This window comes from Rhinolophus sinicus, chromosome 15 (genome assembly GCF_057876585.1).
Source record: "Rhinolophus sinicus isolate RSI-liver-muscle chromosome 15, RSI-T2T, whole genome shotgun sequence".
Lineage (NCBI taxonomy): Eukaryota > Metazoa > Chordata > Mammalia > Chiroptera > Rhinolophidae > Rhinolophus > Rhinolophus sinicus.
Genome location: NC_142515.1, coordinates 6,087,672 through 6,108,961, shown reverse-complemented (window position 1 = coordinate 6,108,961; position 21,290 = coordinate 6,087,672). Strand labels below are relative to the sequence as shown.

Sequence of the window (21,290 nt, the reverse complement as noted above, 5' to 3'; positions counted from 1 at the left end):
TCCAGGGAGTTGGTTTCCATGTGAGCCTGGGGCCCGGCCAGGAGATGTTGACTCTAGTGGGAGAAGGCTCCTGGGCCCTCAATGGGCACTCGGGTGGCAGACGCCTCCAGGCAGCTGGAGTGGCCGGGCTCACCAGCCATCAGGCTCCCTGGGCCTCAGCTGCCTCATCTGTAAGAGGCCAGCAATGGGCCCTGTGAGGCCCAGTGAGAGAGCGTGGCTGTCAAGAGCTCCCGCCTATAGGGCTAGCTCCATGGGCATGCTTACAAGGGCCCTATGCTTGCTCCGATGCTCTGTGGTTGTCATCTTGAAATTCTGAATAGTTTTTTAAAAGGGCCCTTCATTTTGGTTTTGCACTGGGCCCATGACTTATATGGCCAGTCCTGCATGGAAAGCTTACTAACCTTGCTCTCTGAGTTTAAAAAGAAAAGAGCTTCCCCCCTCCCCTGCACCCGCCAAGTGCTGCCTGCGTGGGGCCGGCCTGACCAGTGGGCAGCCTGAACACGACCCGAGGGTGCTCAGCGGCACTGCACAAGTGGATTCAGTTAATTGCCTGCTCTCACAGCAGGGCACAGGATCGTGACAGGGGGCTGTGACAGGCAGGGGCACCAGCGGCCCAACGCAGTCCCATCTGGGGAGACATGCGTGGAACGCAGAGGGGGGCGAGGGTGGGGACCTGGAGCACCACGAGCCTGTGAGGCCAAGGTCACAGGCTGTCCCCAGGGCCCTGGTGTTTCCCCAGCTTAGTGTTTTGTGTTACTGTGAAATACAGATGACCACCAGCTGTCACAGGGAAGAAGCTGCAAAAACGAGCTCGACAACTGGACAATAAAAGACGCACTCTGTGGAGGAAGATGGCCGTGCCTGTCGTGCACGTGCTCATTGCTCCTGGACACTCCACGGAGGAAACTGTTCGGACGGCTCCGCTTTTCTTGGAATCTCTGGAGTGACTGAGAAAGGTGAAGACTGGGGTACAGGCGGGGGCTCTGGGGAAGGGCACTGGGGGTGAGGAGAGAAGGGCGGGGCCACTCATTAGAAAGAAGATGCCAGCCCACACAGAGCCAGGAGCCAGGTGGCAGCCTCACTGGACTGGCCTGGCCGGAGTCCCCGACTTGGGCTGCCATGGGGTTCCATAAGGCCCGCCCCAGTCTGCATGGTGCCCATGCCTCCTACCCCCCAACACAGCAGAGGGCTGCAGACAGCAATTCATGCAAAACGGATGTTCCCAGTTCAGAACACAAACCTGGCGCTGGGTGAGCAGAAGCCCCAGAAGCCTGTGACGGGAGGGTCCGAGGCCCCTTCCGCCTCCCAGCCACTGTCTCAACTGGCCTAGACCTGAGCCAGGACAAGAGAACTGGGTAGGGACACAAGAAAGAGGGAAGATGGTCCACCCAGGCAGGGGCATCACACCCCCACCGCCACCTGTGTTCGCGGCCTCTCTGGCCCAGGCCGCCCTGAGGAAACGGGCCCAGGTGCAAGGGAGTTGCCGTGGAGCTCAGGAGCCCAGGGAGCCAGGTCCACCCCTCCCAGCTAGGTGGTCTGTATATTTGCTTTGTGGAAGTGGTGGTGGGTAAGAAAACTTCACGTGTGACAATGACTCCTGTTGTAAACAACGTCTGGGGTAAGCCCAGTGTGCTATACAAATGGGTCACAGGTGACGCCGAGACGCTGATGCCCTCAGCCTGTGGTGGTCCCCACATCTGTTCAAGCCAGCGTGCTCCACACCTGAACTGTGTCCCCATCTCCTGTGAGCGACCACGTGAGGACGGTGGGAAGCGCTGGCACAGTAAACCTGAACAGGAAGTGCTCCGAGGTCTGCGTTCACCTTCTCGTGCTCAGCATCCTGCCTGGCTTCGTATGTTCAGCTTCCTAAGGTGCAGGGGCGGGTGGGGGTGGGGGAAACGCTTGTGCCCGACTTTATGGCAAATGTGACGGTGTGTGTCTGGGAGCTAATCATGTTCAACATTAGCCATGGCAGCAGCAGGTGCTGGGGACCCTGGTTTGCTGGAACTTTGCAGAGACAGAGCTTTGCCTCAAGTGTGCCCTGGAGAGGGCTGAGGTCACACAGGCTATTACAGATCTGGGCTCTGCCTGGGATGGGCATCATGGCTTCAGATAAGCTCCTCCACCTCTGGGCGTTGGCCCACCTGACAAATGGTGGGTGGGAGTAGGACCCCCTGGGCCACCCCCACCGGCTGTCTGGGATACCTGGGTCCTTCCTGCTTTGCAGCAGGGCGAGACGGTGCACGGTTTGGTTGGTGAATGTCATCACAGGCCAACCCCAGGATGCCACTGAATCCCCCTCCCCCCAGTAGTTCTCAAGGTACCTGCTCCTTGGCTGCAAGCCGGTGTCACCTTGAAAACTTTGTTGACTGAAAACTCAGCCCCAGTGAAAACCAAGACCTGCCCACTGAATGCCCCAGCTGGTGGTACACCCCACCTGCCATGGAGGAATGTGACGGTCACAATGGAGCAGTGTGTGTCCTGCCCACACACTTCATCCCTGCGTGAGCCCACCCCATGCTGACTTTCAGGGCACAGCCCACACCCAGGCCCTGCAGCTGCCCGTGTCTCCCACGCCCTGTGGCAGGTCCCGCCCAGCCCCCCCTGAAGCTCACTGCCCAGAAGCTCAGCTCCCACAGAAGAACGCTGCATGGGCCCTCACAGATGTCTGGAGAAAGCTGCAAAGCTGCTAACAAGTTCAAAGTACCACATGAACACATCATTCCAGGTGAAATGGCTGCTCCAGGACAAACAGTACCCCGCCCTGAACACTGTTCTCTTGAGACTCAGCCCTGGCCCAGAGATGGGCTGCCTACGTGGGCAAAGGCCTGCCCAGGTAACAAAGTTCAGAAGGAGCCATTTTGGGGCCTCAGGCTAGTGGCTGGAGACATCAGTCAGCGCCCTATCCTAGAGTCTGGGGCAGCTTAGAAACAGAGACCCTGGAAGTCAGGTTGCTTCCATCAGAGCCGTGAGGCCTCAGCTGGAGGCGGTCCTGTGTCAGCCCAGCCCACCCCACCCCAGACAGTCTCCCTGGGGCTTCTCAGCCAGGAGCAGCAGCCTTTCTATGCAGATATTTGCTCCTACACCCTCCTGGGTGGGAGGCCCCTGGCTGAGCCCTGGAGACAGAGACAAAGTGAGGGGAAGGCAGGTGGCAGCCCCCGGCCTGGGACAGGCTGATGCAAGAACTCAGGTAGAAGGCCAGGACCGGGGCCTGGGTGGGGGGGGCATCCCAGGTGCTCTTCACACTGCAGAGCTCCCCGTGGCTCAAGCTCAGGGTCTCCTCCCTTCCGGGCTGCGTCCCTCACCTCCCTCCAGGTTTCTCAGAGCCCCCCCCCCCAAGCCCATCACTGGGACCAGAGTCCCCACCTCAGGCTCTGCTTCTAAGGAAGTGACCCAAGGAGGTGCAATCACTTTGCATGCGACTGCCCTGCTGTCTGTACGGCTGTTCCTTCCAGAACAGTAGTGCCAGGCTGGGGCCAGAGGCCGGCTATTGGTTCCCATCGGGGGTCCAGCTGTCGGAACCAGCCTGCCTCACGATGGCTAGGGGGTGGGGGGACACCTATCCTTGGTCACTCCGTGTCCTCAGTGTAAGGTGCACGTGAGACTTGCCCTCAGCATTGTACTGGGACAAAACACGCCTCCTGAGGCACACCTGCCCTTCCCCTTCTCAGAGAAGAAGGGTGCTAGAGCACCCCACTTCCCCCTTCATCCTTCAAGGCTGGCACCTTTCAACGTCCCATTTTACAGATCTCTGTGTTACAGATTTTTAGGAGCTACCTCAAATCCCTCTAGAAAGAGGGGTATAAATAAGCCCAACCAATAAGTCAGGGTGATCAGAGCTGGCCTATGCTTCCTGGAGCCTGAGGCTGCTCTGCTGGAAGCTGTTGGGCCTAGGGCTCTGGCTAAGAGAGGCATTTCCTCTCCCAGACGCTTTCACGGGACGGAATTCTCCAAGTATCAAGAAAACACCAGGCCATGAGAATGGCTAACGGCCTGGAAATTTTCTAAGTCTCGTTTATGCTGAAAGCTGGCACAGAGACGGCAAGGCATGTGGTTTCCTGGGGTGGTTTTTTTTTTGTTTTTTTAAACTATGTCAGAAAAGAGAAAAAGGCAACAGCATATTTTTGGCCTATCTTTAATCCATCTTTGATAAATGTGAATTTTGCACGGGGGCCGGACTCTCTCACAGGAAGCCCCAGGGCCCAAACGGTCAGAAGGGGGGCTGCTTCCCCCTACGGCTGCCCTAGGCCAGAGCTGTGGGTCAGCATGGGGTCTGGCAGGTGCTGAGATGATCTCACTGGTCTGCCGGAGGCCGGCCCTTCATTCTGGGCACCTTATCACCGTGCGCCAGCCGCAGCCCAGCTCCACTTCCTGCACGGGGCAGGGCAGGGCGGCTGGCCACCTAGGCCTGTGTCAAGGCCTGTCCTGTTTCTGGGAAATGCTCACCTTTGGACCCCACAAGAGGCAGCCCTTTGAGCCTAGACTGCTTCCCTATCCTCAGGAATAAGGGAAACAGCTGCCGGTTGCTGAGACCTGACACTAGGAAATAGAGCTGCCTCGGGGAGCCTCTGAGTCCCAGGGAGCACCCTGATTGGCAATAGATACTTGAGGCTCTTTCAAGATCACAGGTTGTAGGATTGCACAGCCCAGGCAGGAGGAAATATCTGTGAGAGGTGGAAGGATGGCCCTGGGCAATTATTAGGAAGTCCCCACCTTCCTGTGCCACCGTTTCCTCACGATGTTTACTGAGTGCCTATTCACTGGCAGGCTGCTTCTCTTCCACTAAAACCCAGTTTTGCGTCTTCCCCTCTAGAAGCCAGCCCCAAGCCCTTGCACACAGCCCTGACCCTACACCCCACTGCCTGGCTCAGGGGCCGGCTCAGAGAAGGTGCCCAGTGCAGCCTGGGGACAGGAAGGAAGGACCCACCCAGTCAGCCCTACCTGACTCAGCCTGTGTGTCTGCAGAGCTCCGAGGTCGAGGTCCCCCGGGTGCTGTGGACAAGAACAGGCCTTAGTGGCCCACAGCCCTGCACGTCCTCTGAACAGCGGCCAACCCAGTGGCCTGGAGGCCCCCCTCTGCTCGCACCCCACAGGCCACACTGTGGCGCCTGCTGTTTCTGCACCAGGCCCCCGGGTGGCAGATGGCCTGCCCGAACACAGAAGGTGTGGAGACCGATGCCAAAGGGCCTCCCGGCACTCTCACAATTGGAAAACAAACATTTTGTTTCTGCGGTGTACGTTCCGGCCAGCACACACTCAGGACGGGACTTGTGAAACCACCTCGCTCTCAGCTTGGCGTGAAGAGAATTCTTTGCCTAACAAAAGTCGAGGGACCTTTCCAAAGCACACAAGGGTCTGGCAGGGGGCCAAGGGCAACGCACTACCGAGATGCATGCAGGGTCGGGGGACGACTCCTGCAGCAAGGACTGGTGGCACGGAAGGTGCCTCCCAGGCCCTCACAGGGGATGGCGGGCGCTGGTTCTTGCTCAGCTGCCAGAGCTGGGTGCCCCGAGGACCATGTCAGGGCACAGGGAGACTCCTCACAGCTCCACCCCAGCGGCCCCGCGTTTGTGTTACAGATACTGGCTTCCAGAGAAGGGAGTCCTTTTTGGGAAAATGAGCAAATCGCCAACCAGTTCATTAACCTCGTTTTGCAGATGGGCAGACTGAGGCCACGAGGAGATGAGGCTTGCCCACGTCGCACAGCAGGTGGATGTGCGAACAGACCTCTTGACTGCTGGGCCATGCTTGGGAAAGCATCTGATCAGGGAAGGATGGTAGTCTTGAAAAGGCTGGACATGCCTGGGCTGGAATCCCAGCTCCGGGGTGTCTTCTGGGGGACCTTGGCAAATCACTAAACTTCTGAGCCTCAGTTTCTCATTTGTACCATGAGGCTAATAAAAGCTCCAATGTCACAGAATTGTTTAGAAGATTAATGGCACTGAGAGTACCTCCACCTCCGTATTAAATCATTTTGTTGTTTCTCCACTTTCCTACTCCCCTTATTGGCAGGAACAAAGTTTATGCATTTCTAAAAAGGGCACTTTGCAAAACTGTGCAGACAAAAAACCCCTACCAGCCCCAAGTTCTGCACTTAATAATCACCAAATTAACTCTGGGTTTTACGCAAGCACAGGACATGACAACAGCAGGAAGGGACAACCCCCCCGAGTTGCAAAGGGGCCACACATGTGCCAGACATGTGCACGTGGGCAGTCAGCCGTGGGCTCTTTCTCGTGGCTGGAAGGCTCTTTCACACACAGAGAAAGGGGAAACCCCTGGACAACCTCTCACTGTGTAGGGTTCGCATGGCCTGACGGGCTGGTTTGGGGGGCTTCTTGCTCCATGGAGGAACACTGTGGCTTCCCCAAGGCAGGGCCCATCTCCCGGATGGTGCCAGCGTTGTCCAAACGGGCCAGTGTTGGCCAGTCAGAGCAGCAGCCTACCCCACCGTGCCCTGCCAGGAGGCGGCGACCTGTTTATCAGAAACAGCTGGGGGAAGTGGCCCGTCATGTCTGTGGGAGCCCGGGTGCCACGGGAATGTAACGACACACAGTGAAGGTGGGCATTTGGGCCAGGTGTCTTCAGTTCTGGAGCGTGTGAACCTGGAGCCCCCATTTCCACCTGTCATCTTATTTCTACACCTGGAGAATAGATGAGAAGCAGAGATTAAGTTCAAAGTGTCAGATTTCCTTTCAATTTGGTGGTGGTGGGGGGGGGAATCTCTTCTTTCTTCCCCGACAATAAAATATAAATCGTAAAGAAAGGCCAGCAAACATTGTGGAAACACAACTGGCCGATTTATCTGCTCAAATGGGTCTCAGCACAGAAAACTCCAGAAGCAAACAGTCCCCAACCCCTTCCCATTGCTGAAGCACCCCCATCTTAGGACAAGCCCAGCCCCCCAGTGCACAAGCACACCCCTCTGCACTCCTGGGAGCCAGCATCCTGGCAGGTTGCAGCCAGCATCTGGCTCATCTCACCCGGTTGATGTAGCCAGAATGGGGGGCAGGCTCAGGAGTAGGGACGTGCTGGAGTTCTCAAAGACGGGGCCTCTCCCCACTGACTGGACCAGCCCTAACCACCCATGGGGTACCCTGGACTGCCCAGGTCCCTGAGAAAAGGCCTCGGGGGGTCAGTACAAAATGTCCGGCTGCCCTCACTTCTGTGGTGCCAAGGAGGGTCCCCGCACCAAATCCAGAGGAGACCCTCACTGGCTACAAAGCTGGCCACAGCGCACACCATCTGCTACACTCCCTGCTGTGACGTGGTCCAAGGTCAGGGGTCCAAGGGCAATGGTTCCCCCTCGGAGGGCACCGCAGGGTGAGGCATCAGAAATAGGGTCTAGGTGCAGCTTTGGGAGGGGGGTTCAGGCCCTCTGCTCCGTTCTGGGCCTCCGTCTCCCTCCTGTGCTGAGGAGGGGCGGTCCCCAAGGGTCGCTCACTGATTCTGGGTCTCCCCGCAGTCTGCAGAAGGTGGGAGAGGACAAAGACGTTCAAGGTCAGTGTGGTGTCGGGACGAACCTGAAGGGATGTGGGCCCCAGCCTGCCTCGCACCAGTGTGTCCTGGGATAGATAAGTCCTGCCGGCGGGGGCCCATCTTAGCATAAAAGAGTCGTCCTGCATGAGCCCTGGGTTTCCCGCCCTGCCCCGAGGGGCTGCTGCACCAGCTTTGATGGCACTTGAGGCCTGGCACCAAATCCAAATCAGAACTGTACCATCACACCAGTGGCCCCAAATGGCCCCCTTCAGACCTGACCCTGCCCCGAGCTCCAGACCCAATGGGCCTTACAAATGTCTCACGTGTCTCACACCTGACCCAGCACCTTCGCCCCCCCAGTCTTCCAGAAGAGCAAACGCCTCACTCACTCCAGGGCCAGAGGCTGGCCTGGCCTGTGCCCGCCTGCCCACTCAGGCTCTCCAAGGGAGTGTCCTCCATCAGCCGGGATCACCCCTTCATAAACCTCTCTCTCCCTTCTCAGCCCAGCTAAAGTGCCCTCCCCTGCCCCATAGAGCCCCCGCGAAGCCTCCCTGCCCACGCCCTCTGTCCTGGAGCCCCACACTGTACCCACAGGCTGGTTGGCAGAGCTCTGGAGGGCTCGCTGCATCCTTGTTGCCTGGAAGAACGGGGTCCGGCATTGAATGGAGGGTTGAAAAGGATCCATTTGGGGTGGAATCCTGCCTCTACCACTAGGACTTGTGTTACCTTGGGCTCCTTATGCAACCAGAGTTTCTCTTTCCCCATCTATAAAATGGGGAAATAAAAACTGCCCTAGTGGGGCTGTACTGGGGCTGAAATGAGATTAGAAACAGGGCCTGGTTCAGCGAGATTTCAACACCACTTTTTGGGCCCGGCTGCACCGACAGAGGCTGAGGGCCCACGTCACTGTGAGCAGCCCCGGAAGCACCCACGTACCCCCAGAGCGGTCTGTGAGAGCAGAAACCCAGGCATGCTGGGGAAAGCAGGCTGTGCTGACCTTTGCCAGCCACCAGAGTCCTGCGGGGGTGAGCAAAGGCCACAGCCCAGCCTGGCTTGGCCAGCATGTCCCAGCATGCCGGGGCAGGGCAGGTGGCCACGGGGCAGAACAGGTGGCCACGGACAAGCCCGCTGGCAGTGGGTGTGGCGGGACATTCCTGAGCACATTCTGCCTCTCTGGGCTTGGCTGTCCCCACCCCCGAGCTACAGGTGAATGGCAGGGGCTGTGTGTGGGGCCCTGGTGCTCCTGAGTCCATAGGACCTGTTAGAGGACTGGGTCTCCTGAGGGCTTTATCTCACCTGGAAGCAGGCAAAACACCTACTTAGCTACGAGGTGGGGTCGGGGGACTCTTGCCCTCCAGGCACCCCTCATGGGGTGGCCTGTCCTCTCACCCAGGTAAGCTCCATCTCTCCCACCAAATCCACCACTGTTGCAGGGCCAGACCTGCATCTCAGGGCCAGGAGACCAGGCTTGGAGTCCCAGCTCTGCCCAGTGCCCCGAGGGTGACCTGAGCAGGTCTCATCCCCTCTCGGAGCTGGTTCCTCAGAGCTGCAGTGAGGGACAACAGTGGGAGTCAGAGAGGGTGCAAAATTCTGAGAAGCTGTGCCGTGCTCACCAGATTTCTGGATGCTCATGGCCGCCACCGAAGGCACTCTTTAGTCCTTGCTGCCATGGATGCCCTGGCAGGGAGCCCCTACTGCAGGGGCGCCTGGGCTGCGAGCATGTCGGTGGGGACCGCATGGGAGGGGCTTCTGGGTTCCCCACCAGGACCAGGCCAAGCCCACTCCAAGAGAAGGTCCAGATTCCCGGCCAGTGGCAGGCGCCCAGGACACATTTTCTTGAAGGGCACTGGAGGTGCCATGAGGAGAGACTGTGGGGGGGGGGGGGGCCCGTCCAGAGCATCCTGAGTGTGGCCTGGAACACACTCTCCGCAGACTACACAGGAGTGGAATCTCTGCCACTCTCTAGCAGAGCGACTCTGGACACGTCATTTCCACTTTTGGAGCCATGATGTTGACGTCATCAGGGCGCCTGTGAAAGACCCAGCTCAGGGCCTCCCTGTGCTGGCAGCATGTGGTTCCCACTTGGAGGCCCGGCAGCAGGCTCCAGAAGGGTTGGTCAGGGCGGGTCCTTGTTTCACTGACTTTCCCAAGGACACACCTCAACATAACTGTGAGTTTCCTGATAGGCTTATTTTTTCCCCTTTCTACTTCTCCCTTTTTGCTCATTACTGTTTAAATGCTTGGCAAGATATGCAAACATAACAGCCGCACCTCAAAGCATCTCAAAGCCCGAGAAGCCCTTGCAGTGGAGTTAAGGTACCCAGCAGGGGTGGATGCTGGGGGCCAGCACCAGGTGAACTTCTCACCTCTGCTATCTCAGCACCTAATCCCAAGACAGGCTCTGCAGCATCCCCACGTACATGCGGGAGCCCGAGGTTGACTCGGCAAAGTCCCATAGAGGGACAGCAGCACGGCCAGGCTCTCCCCTGGCTGTGTGCTCAAAGCCTGTGCCCTCACCCACATGCCGCACCTCGATGCTGCAGAAACGCCAGAATTCAGGATGGAACCCCGACCTAATTTCTATCCCCAAGAGTTCCCTGTAATCCTCACCAGCTACTTGGGAAAAATTCCCAACTACAAAGGGTAAAGGCCCTCGGGACAGCGAGGGCTCCTAGAGGGCCCCAGAGGGATGGCCGGGCTTGGAGCTGCCCCAAATCACTGTCCATCCAGACATTTCTTCATGTATAGAAAACTGACCCATGAGGTTGAGCAACTGTCAATTCCATCGTCATCCCCCGGAATCTCATGTTCCGGGAACAAAGTCAGGGCATTTCTGGGGTTTCGTTCTCGGGTCCTAGCAGCGGTGGAGCCTGTAATGATGGCATAGCTGGCATTTTCCCTGAGCTTCATGGGGCCGTCCCACTGAACCCTCACAGCAATCTCGGGGGGGGGGGGGCACTACCATCATTGGAAGTTCAGAAACTTACAAGGCCACACCGGGGAGTAAGTGGGAAGACGGGAGCCCCAGCAGGCTGGCTCTAGGACCAGTCCTCAGAGCAGAAAGGAGAGCATGAGGGAAAGGACAAACCTCCCTGGGTCAGACACCAGCAAGGCGACCGCAAGGCAAGAGGCGGGAGGGAGTGTGTGCCCAGGCCGACCCCACGAGGGCCCAGGCCCTGGGACAGATGGGAGAAAGGGACAAAGGCCACGCGTGTTTTATTCTCCCCTGGAGCTCACCCCAGGTCGTGAACAGTGTGTCAGGGGAAAGGCTGAAAGCACCAAGGAGGAGGCGAACCAGCAAGACAAAACAAAGAAACCAGCACAGTGCCCAGTCACAAGACCCTCAGTGCACACAGAATCGGGCATCTTCCTGAGGGCTCCCATTGGACCCTCACGCCCTTCTGTCCCTGAGACATACATGCACACACATGTGGGGTGCATGCTCCCCCCTCACACACACACACACACACACACACACACACACACACACACACTCTGACATTCCGCAATCACTTCAAGATGCTGCAATTCCTACAGTGACTGATGATGACGCAGCCAATTTGACGTGGCGCCCTTTGGTCCGACAGGTGAGGTGAGCTGTGGAGGAGCAGTGATGGCAGAGCAGTGCCTGGGGCCTCAGCCTCTGGCCTGACTGTCACTGGCTGGGCCCACGTCAGGAAATGAGCCTCCTCTCTCACAACGTCTGATGACTTGGAAAAAGCACGGAACCCATGCGGAAGTCCCTCACTTTCTATCTGCAGGAGGCTACCACAAAAAGAAACTGCCAGACACCATGTGTCATTGGCGGAGGCTGGACTCACTTGGAGAGAGGAGCCCCGAGCCATGGCGCCTCAGGAGATAAGGCTCTACGCTGACCGTGGGGGTAGCCATGGGAAAAAAGCAGACCTGGGCCAGCCCACTCCACCAGGTGGGGCCCCTGCCCCAGGCCACGGGAAGAAGCCCTTCTTCACCCTCTGTCTTCCTGGCAGACAGGCAGTCTTATTAAGAAAACGAGAGCTGGTAATACAGCTCCCGTGAACTGGGTGCCCACTATGTGCCGCCACTGCACCAGAAACTCAGCACACCGTGGACACAGACACACACTGCCCTGCAATCCTGCAAGGAGATGAGCCCAGGGAGCCCTAACCGGCAGGTCACTGCAACTACAGCCAGTGTCCTGTGGGGCAGGCTTGGGGCACAGCGGTCATTATTCTCTCTCGCCCCAAGGACACTGGCTCTGTGAGGCTTATCAGCAATCTGCCATGAAAGCAGCTCAGGGGATCTTAACGAGGGTGGGGCTCCGGACAGAGGCATGAAAGCCAGAGCCACACGCAGACAGATCCATAGTGATGGGGCTCCCTCTCACGCCAGCGCCTCTCCTGGCCATTTTACCATGACAAAATTTTACCTCTGCAGCATAACCCAGACGGCCTCAGATGCCACCTTCTCCAGCCTGGCACCTCCTCTCTGCAGGAGAACCAGCCTGGGGTGCCTGCACCCCCGGTGGCCCAACACATGGATGAGTGCTCAGGCTGGCTGGCAGATGTCCTGCTCAGCTACAAGGGCAGCCAGGCTGACGTCCAGCCGGAGCAATGTCCCCAAGTGAACAAGGGACCTGAAATCCTGTGGGTTAGTACCCCCCATAGGCACATGTACACACACAACTTATGTTCACAGAAGCTGTAGGACCGACTCCTGGGAGAAAGGGTGGCCTGCTCTCTCTTTTGCACTTAAACTTGGCTCTCACCACAAAACTACGTGTGAGCCAAGAATTCCCCCCTAATTGTTCAGGCAGGGTAAGTCCAGAGTAAACCCCTTTAAATTGCAGCATAAAGCTCTCTGGCGGTCAGGCTGAATGAACTGCCTTTCTACTTTCCGCTTTCACTTGCGCCCCTCCCGCTTTCATCTCCACCATTGTCCCCTGAAGTAAGACCTCACAGTGTTTTCATGAAAGCAAGAAAAATTGACATTCCTGAAGGTATTGTGGGACCTGTCGAGGCGGAATCGCTCATATGCCTTTTTTCTCACTATTAGCTTGAGATGATCTGAGAGAAGGAAAAAGAGAGAGCGCGAGAGACACAAACAAAACACAAACAAAAAAGTCCCTTCCTTGATGGCCCGTGAGACACAAAGCCTCTTGAGAGGAACATCAATTGTGGGAGCCCAGGTGAACGGAGAAGCACAGAACCAAGCATCCCGCTCCTCCAGCTGCAAACAGGAAAGCAACTTCCGACTGACTGGAGGGAAAACGACTGCAGCTTTAGAAAAATCTTTTTCCTGCGGCAAGGCCTTGGAGCCCCGGGTGACCAGGCTGCTGTGCGGGGCTCTCACTAGTGACGGCGGTTCACCACTGGCAGGTGGCTGGTCCATTTCCCAGGGTTTATCAGCATGGTGACCACGCTGTGCCCTTTCAGCGAGGGCTGCAGGGATCGCGACGGCGCCACTGAGATCCGTGAGGCTGTGAAAGGCTCCGTCACTCGCAGCCTGGGCCTGGCCTCCCCATCACAGCCCCAGGAGGGCAGGCGGGCAGGCTCACGGACCGGGGGACGGTGCCAATTAAAAACCCGAGCCTTTCTCTTCCTCGTTTTCATTCCTACAGCTACATTGTGTCCACCGGCAGCGGATTCCAAAAGCGAGGCGGCCACATTCACCACCCAGGGCTTTAGAAGTGCCGTCCCCAAACCAGGCTAATTAGAATCATGGTGCCTCCCTGGCTGCTTTGGGGAGGCGTGAAGACAGAGGTGCAGAAGACGAGGCACATCTGGGAATGCTGGACTCTCCTGGGGACAGCTGGCAGGCTGGGAGGGCGGGTCCCCTTTAGACCGTCACCCCATCCTCCACCACCGGGCCTCTGGAAGGAGTAGGGCCCACCTAGGCATGTGCTCTCAGAAAGGCCTGGCCCCTCGGGTCTCTGGAACTTTCTAGTGCTCCCTGTATATGCTGGAGGCCTCCGAACCTGCTCGGGGAGACAAGCAAACCCGCTGTGGGGTAGAGTGGTCAGCCTGCAGCTAACACAGCCCTGCTCCAGGACTGACATGCCTCTGGGATGAATTCACCACCCCAGGCCTGCTCCCAGCCAGCCAGCTGGGCGGGGGCAAGGCTCCCAGGCCTCGCCACCTTCTAGCTGCTTATCCAAGGCCCAGCCACTCCATCTCTCTGCGCCTGTTCCAACTGGAGAGCAGTGATAATGAAAGGAACCTTGCAGAGTTGCTGGGCTAGCAGTGCACGGCACACCCATCCTACCCAGTGACAGCCAAGACGGTGACCGCTAACCACAGCATTACCAAGTAGTCACCACCCTTTCAGAAGCTCTGCCAGCAAACCAAGGGCAAGTGCAACCCCCCAGACACAGGATGGGTGGCACAATGCCCTCCCTTCTCCCTTCCCAGTGTCCTTTAAAATTCCAGGACAGCTCCTAACCCAGCAATGGATGAAGATGTGGGTGGCAACTGTTCTTTCAGCGAAATGCATGCTAATTCCAGCCGACCTGTGTGGCACTCAGCAGCCCTTCTCCAAATTCCCTGGGTTGGGGAGCTACAGAATGAGGTCCTCCCCCAGGAACGTCCCGGAAGGGCACTGCTCCAAGGTTTGCACACAGGGAGGCCAGAGGCGACCTTCCTGGGTTGCTTGGAGAGGATGGAGATGTCGGTTTCTCAGATGGTGGTGGGAGGGGGTATCTGGACAGATCAGCAAAGCCGAGAGCTTGAACTGACAGGGCAGGTGGGGGTCTGGGGTGGCCTCGGCCATGGCAATGGGGAAGGGACGCAGAAGAGGGCATCTCGGGCCACTTTTCCAGCCAGCGCCTCCTCTGGTCAGGATGCTGGGAGACAAGAGGGGATGATGTCTCAGGCCCTCTGCTGCGGGACTCAGCATCTGTCCCCGAGTGAGTGAGGGTGGCCTCTGCTGCAGGCAGAATCCTGTGGGGCCTGCCTCTCAGAGAACCGCATGTGTGGATGTCCGTCTGTAGGGCAGAAGGCCCGGCGAGCCAAGCGAAGGCCCCAGCAATGGCCACCTGCCTCGGGGGACAATGACCAGGTTGTCTCAACAGGGGAGTCCCAGGGTGCGCCGTGACCCTGCAAGGACCTAGGCTGAGCCCTCAGTGCAGAAAGGGGCAGCCAGGGCCAGTTTAGGAGCTCTCTGGGGGCCTCCGTGCAACGCCGGCTCTGCCATCACATCTGCTCTGTGACCACCCTCACTCTTCACTCTTCTCTCTACCTCTTCCTCAAGGAATATCTGGGACTACAGGTCCAGAGTCCTTTTTCTCTTTCAAAGTTTTTAAAATTGAAAATTGAGAATCATAATAAAAAATAACATTAATTCTAACCAAGGCCCTGGAATAGGCTCTAAGGCCAGGGATGGGCCAAGGTGGGCGGCAGTGTCCCCTCCCATCCAGCCTCCAGGAGGGGCAGTGGACAGGGCCAGCTCTGAGGGCAGACAGGTGATGGCAAATTAAGTAGGGCTTGTGCCAGGCAGTTGCTAAGATCTCTCCGAGAATTCTGAAACCCTGATTAATGGGCAAGAGGGCTCTGTGCTCTGGCAGGAGGACTCAGGCGCCTTTTCTTATGAAAAGCAGCGACGCACACTGCTGGCAGCTGTCTGGCAAACCACCTGCCTCCCTGGCTCCCCGGAGGGGCTCAGGGGAGACCCTGGCACTGCCTGGGAGCTGGCAGGAGAAACGGGCCAAGAAGCCATCCGACAGGGCCACCATCCTTCCCAGCTCCTGGGGACATGGACTCCGGGAGGGAGAGAAAACGTGGGGCCAACCAAGCTAACGAAGCCATTGCAGGGGCGGCGGGCCCTGCACTGTGTCTCAGGGTAACAAGATGCTCTGTGGCCCAGCCCCACCAACCTGCTGAGCACTCAAGCCAAGCGGGCACCGAGAAGGCCCCTCTCCTTTACCACTGCCCAATTCAGAGGGATCAGATTTCTTGTCTGAGGCCAGACGCGTCATAGGGGCTGCACCACCAGGAAGGTCATGATCTTTCCCTCCAGTGAGTCGGCCTCAACTGTGCAATTGTCACGGGTGACGTCATGACTGGGGGCGAGGGGGGCACCAGGGGCATCTGGGGGGAAGAGGCAGCGATCCTACAACGTCGGACCAGCTCCTCTCCCGCCAACGAAGATTTACCAAGCCCTGGATGTCAGCAGCGCCGAGGATGAGAAACTGTGCTCTAGTCTTAACATCACAGCGTTTGTCCCTCTGAGCTGGAAGTGCAGCTTTCTTTCTTTTAGGTGTTTGCTAGATGCCTTGAAGAATATTCCCATCGCAGCTTCGATGCAGACTAGCCAAATATGTCTGTCCCCCTCCACCCCTCCCTCCATGAGCTCAAACATCTTCCCCAGGCCTCTAGTGCCTGACAGGAGAGGGGAAGAGAAACACGCAATTTGGCAGCCAAGGAATCCCAGAACAAATGGAAACACTTTCTGACTGGCGGCCCCAAACTGGAGCCCTCCCGCTGCCATGCCACCACCTTCCTCTCTCGGTCCTTTTGCGCCCAGCCCTGGGTTTTCCCAAGGACTGAAAACACGAGATTCGGTTCGTGGTGGCCATGGCGTTTATGGCATCTCAGCGTCCCTGCTCTGCAGTGCAGGTGGCAGTGGTGCCTCTGCGGCTCCTCCCCCAGCCTCCTCCTGCTGCTGGGAGACAGGCCTACAGCACCCCTCCTGTGAGCCCGTCTTCCCTTCCTATCTGAACCGTCAGCCTGCGATCCCAGGGTGATTCAGGGTTACTGCAGGGCAGGGGGGAAGCAGGCTGACGGATGCCCAGGGATTCTGGGACAACTGCTGGTGGCTTTTCCCCACTGCAGACATGCCGGAGCAAGCACAGGTTCAAAGTGCAAATGCATGGACACCATTCGCTCCAGGTCTAGAGCGAGGCCCGCTCCACGGGATCCACGCTGCCCGGGGCACTCTCAGAATCAGCCCAGGGACCATGATAGCGTGACATAGTCAAGCTCCGAGGAGGGCCATCAGCAGGCACCAAGCCACGCCTGGGCGCCCAGAGCTGGAGACCCGCCCCTGCCTCTGAGCTGAGTTCACAGTCGGGAAGGGGTGAGGCGGCGAGGGGCGCTCACAGCACAGGACGGGGCCAGCATTTGCAGAGCACTCAGCCTGGGCGGGGCGCTCGCCAAGCAAGCTGCAGTATCGTCTCACTTAATTCACGTCACTTGCCTGGAGACTCAGCTTTATTGTTATCCCCATTCCATAAATGGGGAATCTGAGCCTCAGTAACTTGAATGTGTGGCCGGCAGAAAGCCACTGCGAGTCTGCCCAAGGCCCCGACCCTGGCTGTTTCCCTGTTTCTAACCCCACACCGGGACGATGAGGGGCTTCAGGGCCGCGGGCTGGGTGCTCACTGGTCCGTTCTGAGGCCCCAAATTAACTGCAGGTGCCCTGCAGGTAGGCGGGCAAGAGGAGGAAGGGAAGGTGACCTGGTGAGTCTCCACCACGTGCTGCATCCTGCACTGGAGCATGAGGAAGGCCTCACAACAGCCACGAGAGGAGAAACGAATGTCACAACACACTGCTGGGGAAGCCGAGGGGCATGTCCGATGTCCCAGCCAGCGCGCAGCAGATCACGAGAAAGGCCTCCCTACCCTGGGACCCGCATGTCCCCTGAGGTCAACCCCCACCCCTGGCTGGAAGTGTTGAGGGCAGACCCAAGGAGTCAAAAGCATGTCTCCAGTTTCACAAGAGACACACAGTAGGAGCTTTAGGACTCGCGGATGGCGCTGTGCTGTGCTCATGGTTCCCAGCAACACCCAGGACAGCCAGGGAGGCAAACACAGAGCGTGGCAATGCTCCACTCAGCCATGGGGCCAACAGGGTGGGGCGAGGGATGGGAAAGGAAGTGGGTGTGGGTACGGAGAGAGTCAACAGGAAATGCACTTGAACGTGCCCATGAAGCAGGCTGAGGCCACACTGTCCCCGCCGACTTCTGCATTCTTGGTTCTCCCTGAGACGCTGCAAACCTGCCTGCCTCCGCAGGGCAAAACGGCACGCTCCTCCTCCTCGAGAAAGCCCTTTTTCTCAAAGCACTGGGGCACCTAGGTTTCTGGGAGGAAACAAAGACACTGAGGCTCCTCGGCTCTGGGAACGTTTGTGGGAGAACGTCAAGTTCGAGACCACAAGCCCTGGCATGGCAGAGGGCCAAGGCTGGGGCAGGAAACCTCCACAATGGAAGGCAGATGGGCAGGGCCTGCCTCCACACCAACGTGCCCAGCACCCACGAGCCCAGTCTCTGTGGAGGGGAAAAGCCCGGGGGTGCAGGGGGTGAGTGTCAGCCTGCTGTGTCCTGGCCTGCCTCCACGCCACCTGTCAGAAAGTCATCCTCCATCTTCCCTCAGAGCCTGCTCTCCCCATCTGTAAATGGCAATAATGGTCTCTGGCAGGCGCAGGATTGCCACCAGACCTCAAGAATAGCTGTCGTGAGGCTCTGGAAGGAGGAACCTACTAGAATAGAAGCAGAGCCCTCACCTGTGCCCCCACCAACAAGCATGAGAGGTGCTCTTCTTGTCTTTACTTTGCAGATGAGCAAATGTGCTCTGAGAGGTTAAGTGACTTGTCCAAAGTCCTACAGCTGAAAATCATACCACCCGAACCTGGACGCAGCCACAGGCCCCGCCTGCTCAGGGCTCCTCCTGTTACCAGGAGGCTTAGCTGGGATTAGAAATCTTCGGAAACTGCCCTGGAAACAGAAAGCCCATCCCAGCCCTGGAAGAATGTGCAGCGTCACTGGACAGACCAGCGAGTGGGAAGATCTTGCCACAACGAGAAAGATACTTGGGGGCTCAGAGCAAGTGCCCATTGATGAGCTAGATGGAACCAGGGGGAGTGGAGAGCCACATCCTGCCAACTTGCAGGAACAGCTGCAGACCTGCTGGGGACGGTGCCAAGGTGGGAAGAACAGGCGACAAAGGCAATGGAGGGCCCGGGTCTGGACGCTGCCCTGTCACCAACTGCCTCACTATGGGCCTCGCTTCTCTGGGCCTCAGTTTCCCCAGATGACAGGGAATTGAACGGGACTGAACTAATGTCTCTTCAAGTTCTAAGACTTATGGGCTCCAGCTAGAACCTTCTGCACCTCTTCATCCTCAGAACTGGGAGGAAAGGAATCAGCCCTGATTTCTGGAAGTTTTTATGTTGTCTTCCTAGAGGAAAATATTGTCGCCTCAGCAGACACCAGCACACTGACTTTGGCAGAGGCCTCTGTGTTTTTCTTGGACCAGCTTGGCACCTTCTGACCACCCATCTGACCAACCAGGATGGGGGACGGGTGGCGAGGGTGCTGCCTGGCGTTGGCCCAGGCATCAAAGGCAGCAGTGGGAAGCAGAAAGAACAGTCCTGGCTGGCCCTGCCTCCACGTGAGTTAGCAGCTGTTCCTCCCAAACTATTTTTCCTTTACCACATACCACACGGTATTGCCAACATCCCGGCAACTGGACAGTTCTAAACAAACTGCCGGAGTCCACGTTCACACAACTGTATGAAGGACGCCTGCCATGAGCAGTGCCCGACTGGAAGATGGCAGGATTCATGACCCGATCGCTGCCCTCCCCAGAGCTCGGTCTGACAGTGTCGACTGTCCCTGGTCTTCCTGGCATGGGTGGGGAAGCGTCCCTTCATTCCTTCCCTTCCTCCAGGCTCCAAAAGAAACTAACAATAACTGGATGCATATTTATCTCAGGAACTATGCCTTTAGTGCTCAGGCTGCCTGAATAGTTAGGCAGGTATTCCTAGCCCCATTGCTCAGGAAACAAACACAACCAAAAGCCCGAGGCCTAGAGAAGTAACTTGCCTGGAATCCTGCAGCTAGTGAACGGGGGTAGGAATGAACCCCAGGCTCTCTCACCCCGGGGCTAGCTCCCGCCCCACTGTGTGCTCAGATCTCCAGGCACCTACTGAGATATTCACAGCATTAAGAGCTAAAGCCATAACAAGATGATCTAGCGAGGTTTACAGATGGCATAATCATCTACCAGACGACTTTTCTCCCTAATGGAGCCAGAATATTTTATTCTAAGTCATATAATTAAGTATAGGCTAATTTTAAGATACTGGAGGCTCTGACTTGCTCCCAGAGGAAGCACCAAGGAAATAGCAACTAGCATTGGGAATTCGCTCTACAAGGAAGAACTTTCTACCTGTTGGAGGAGGCCAAAGATATAAGTCTTCTTGAGGGGGCAAAAGCCCAGGTTGCTGCAGTACCCATAAGATGACAGACATATTCCACTACGACTCCGAGAGCCACACATGAGGCTGAGTCTTCTAAGTGTCCTGTGTTGGACTCTCCATGCTAAATGACACTGATGGGACTCATGGTCATGATGCCAGTGATGGTGAAGTGATGGCGGTGACGGCGGTGAGGGCGGTGATGGATACGATGATGATGATGGTGGTGGTGATGGCAATGGCAGTGGTGATGATGAAGGTAGAGATGGTGGTAATGGTAGCTACCATTTGCTGAGTACTCACAGATGTGCTACGTGCTTTATACCCTTTGGTTTATGTGATCTGCACGCCAACCCTCTCAGGTAAGTTATTATCCCCATTTTCCAAATGAGGAAACAGGCTCAGAGTGGTTAGCTGGTTAGAGAGCGGTGAGGCTGAGAGCCAATCCCAGGCCCACCCGGGGATTCATCACGCACACGGCAGGTCCTCATCCAGCCCAGCGCCAGTGGAATGAGCAACTCAGGCCCAATTCACAGATCAGGAAATTGAGGCCCCGGGCAGCACCAGGCTGTACAGGGCACGCCACTGCCAAGGGGCAGAGGAGGCTGGGACCATGGCCTCTCTGCCATGGGCTTTGGGGGCTTCTGAGAAGGAGCCTGGCCTGAAGCTGCCCTCGGATCTGGTCCCAGCCTGTCACCCAGGGTGACAAGCACTGGGTGACGGTAGCAAAACCACTTCCCTCCTCCAGGCCTCAGTAGCCTCACCTGGAGAGTCAAGGGGTTGAAGGAGGTGAGGGGTGTTTGGCATTTCTGAGTGCCAACCTGCCAGGGTTAGTGCAAAGAGTGCACAGCTAGTGGGAAAGGAAGGCGTTTGTTTACACGCTCACAGAGAGGAACAATGGCAGAGGGCCCGAAACTGCAGTGTCCCTGCCCTATCTGGTTCCCAACTCGAGGCCCCAATTCCTTCCATACAAAGAGCACCAAAAGTCCTGGAGGAATGTCTTTGCCACTTAAAGGAGACTCGTTTCTAGCAGGAACTCTCAGGCGAGTTCCAGGGTCATGGGTCCCTGTCTCCCTCCAGCCCCTGGCTGCACACAAGGAACAGCCCACGGTGACAGGGGCTCATCCAACGCAGCACTTCCAAGGGACTGCAACGAAAGGGCCCGCCTTCGCTGGGGCGCCCCGTGCCCTAAGAGGAGGGACTGTACGCCCAGGAGCAGTTTCCAATTGGGTCCCCAAGGGCCCTGCAGAGAACTCAGCTGAAAGGAGCCTCCAAGAGGGGCCTGCACCTCAAGTGCCCCAAACACACTGTCAGGGTCTCGCTCTTCAAAAACTATTCAGATTGAAGGATTCCTCCTCCCCCCACCCCCCAATGTTAGGGAACTGGAGCCCCCATTCTAGCTTTCTGGAGAGAAGTCCACAGGCTATGATGAGCTTCTCTGATGAAGCCCCAGGCTCAAGGCCAGCTAGGAAGTGATGTCTTCCTGATTTTATGAAGACCTATGCCTGAGGCTGGGGCCACTGACTTCCTCCACACCAAGAAGGCTGGAATCTGGCAGCGGCTGACGAGAAGGGACCTGCGTGGAGACTCAATGCTGACTCAACAGGGGCATCCATGGAGCCAAAAATACCTGGGCACTG

The 21,290-nt window shown here is 57.5% G+C and overlaps 1 protein-coding gene across 7 annotated transcripts in view; it reads right to left on the bottom strand.

Moving 5' to 3' along the window:
• Positions 1 to 21,290, bottom strand: part of FAM53B (family with sequence similarity 53 member B) — a 114,874-nt gene that overhangs the window by 4,932 nt on the left and 88,652 nt on the right. The window lies entirely within an intron of this gene.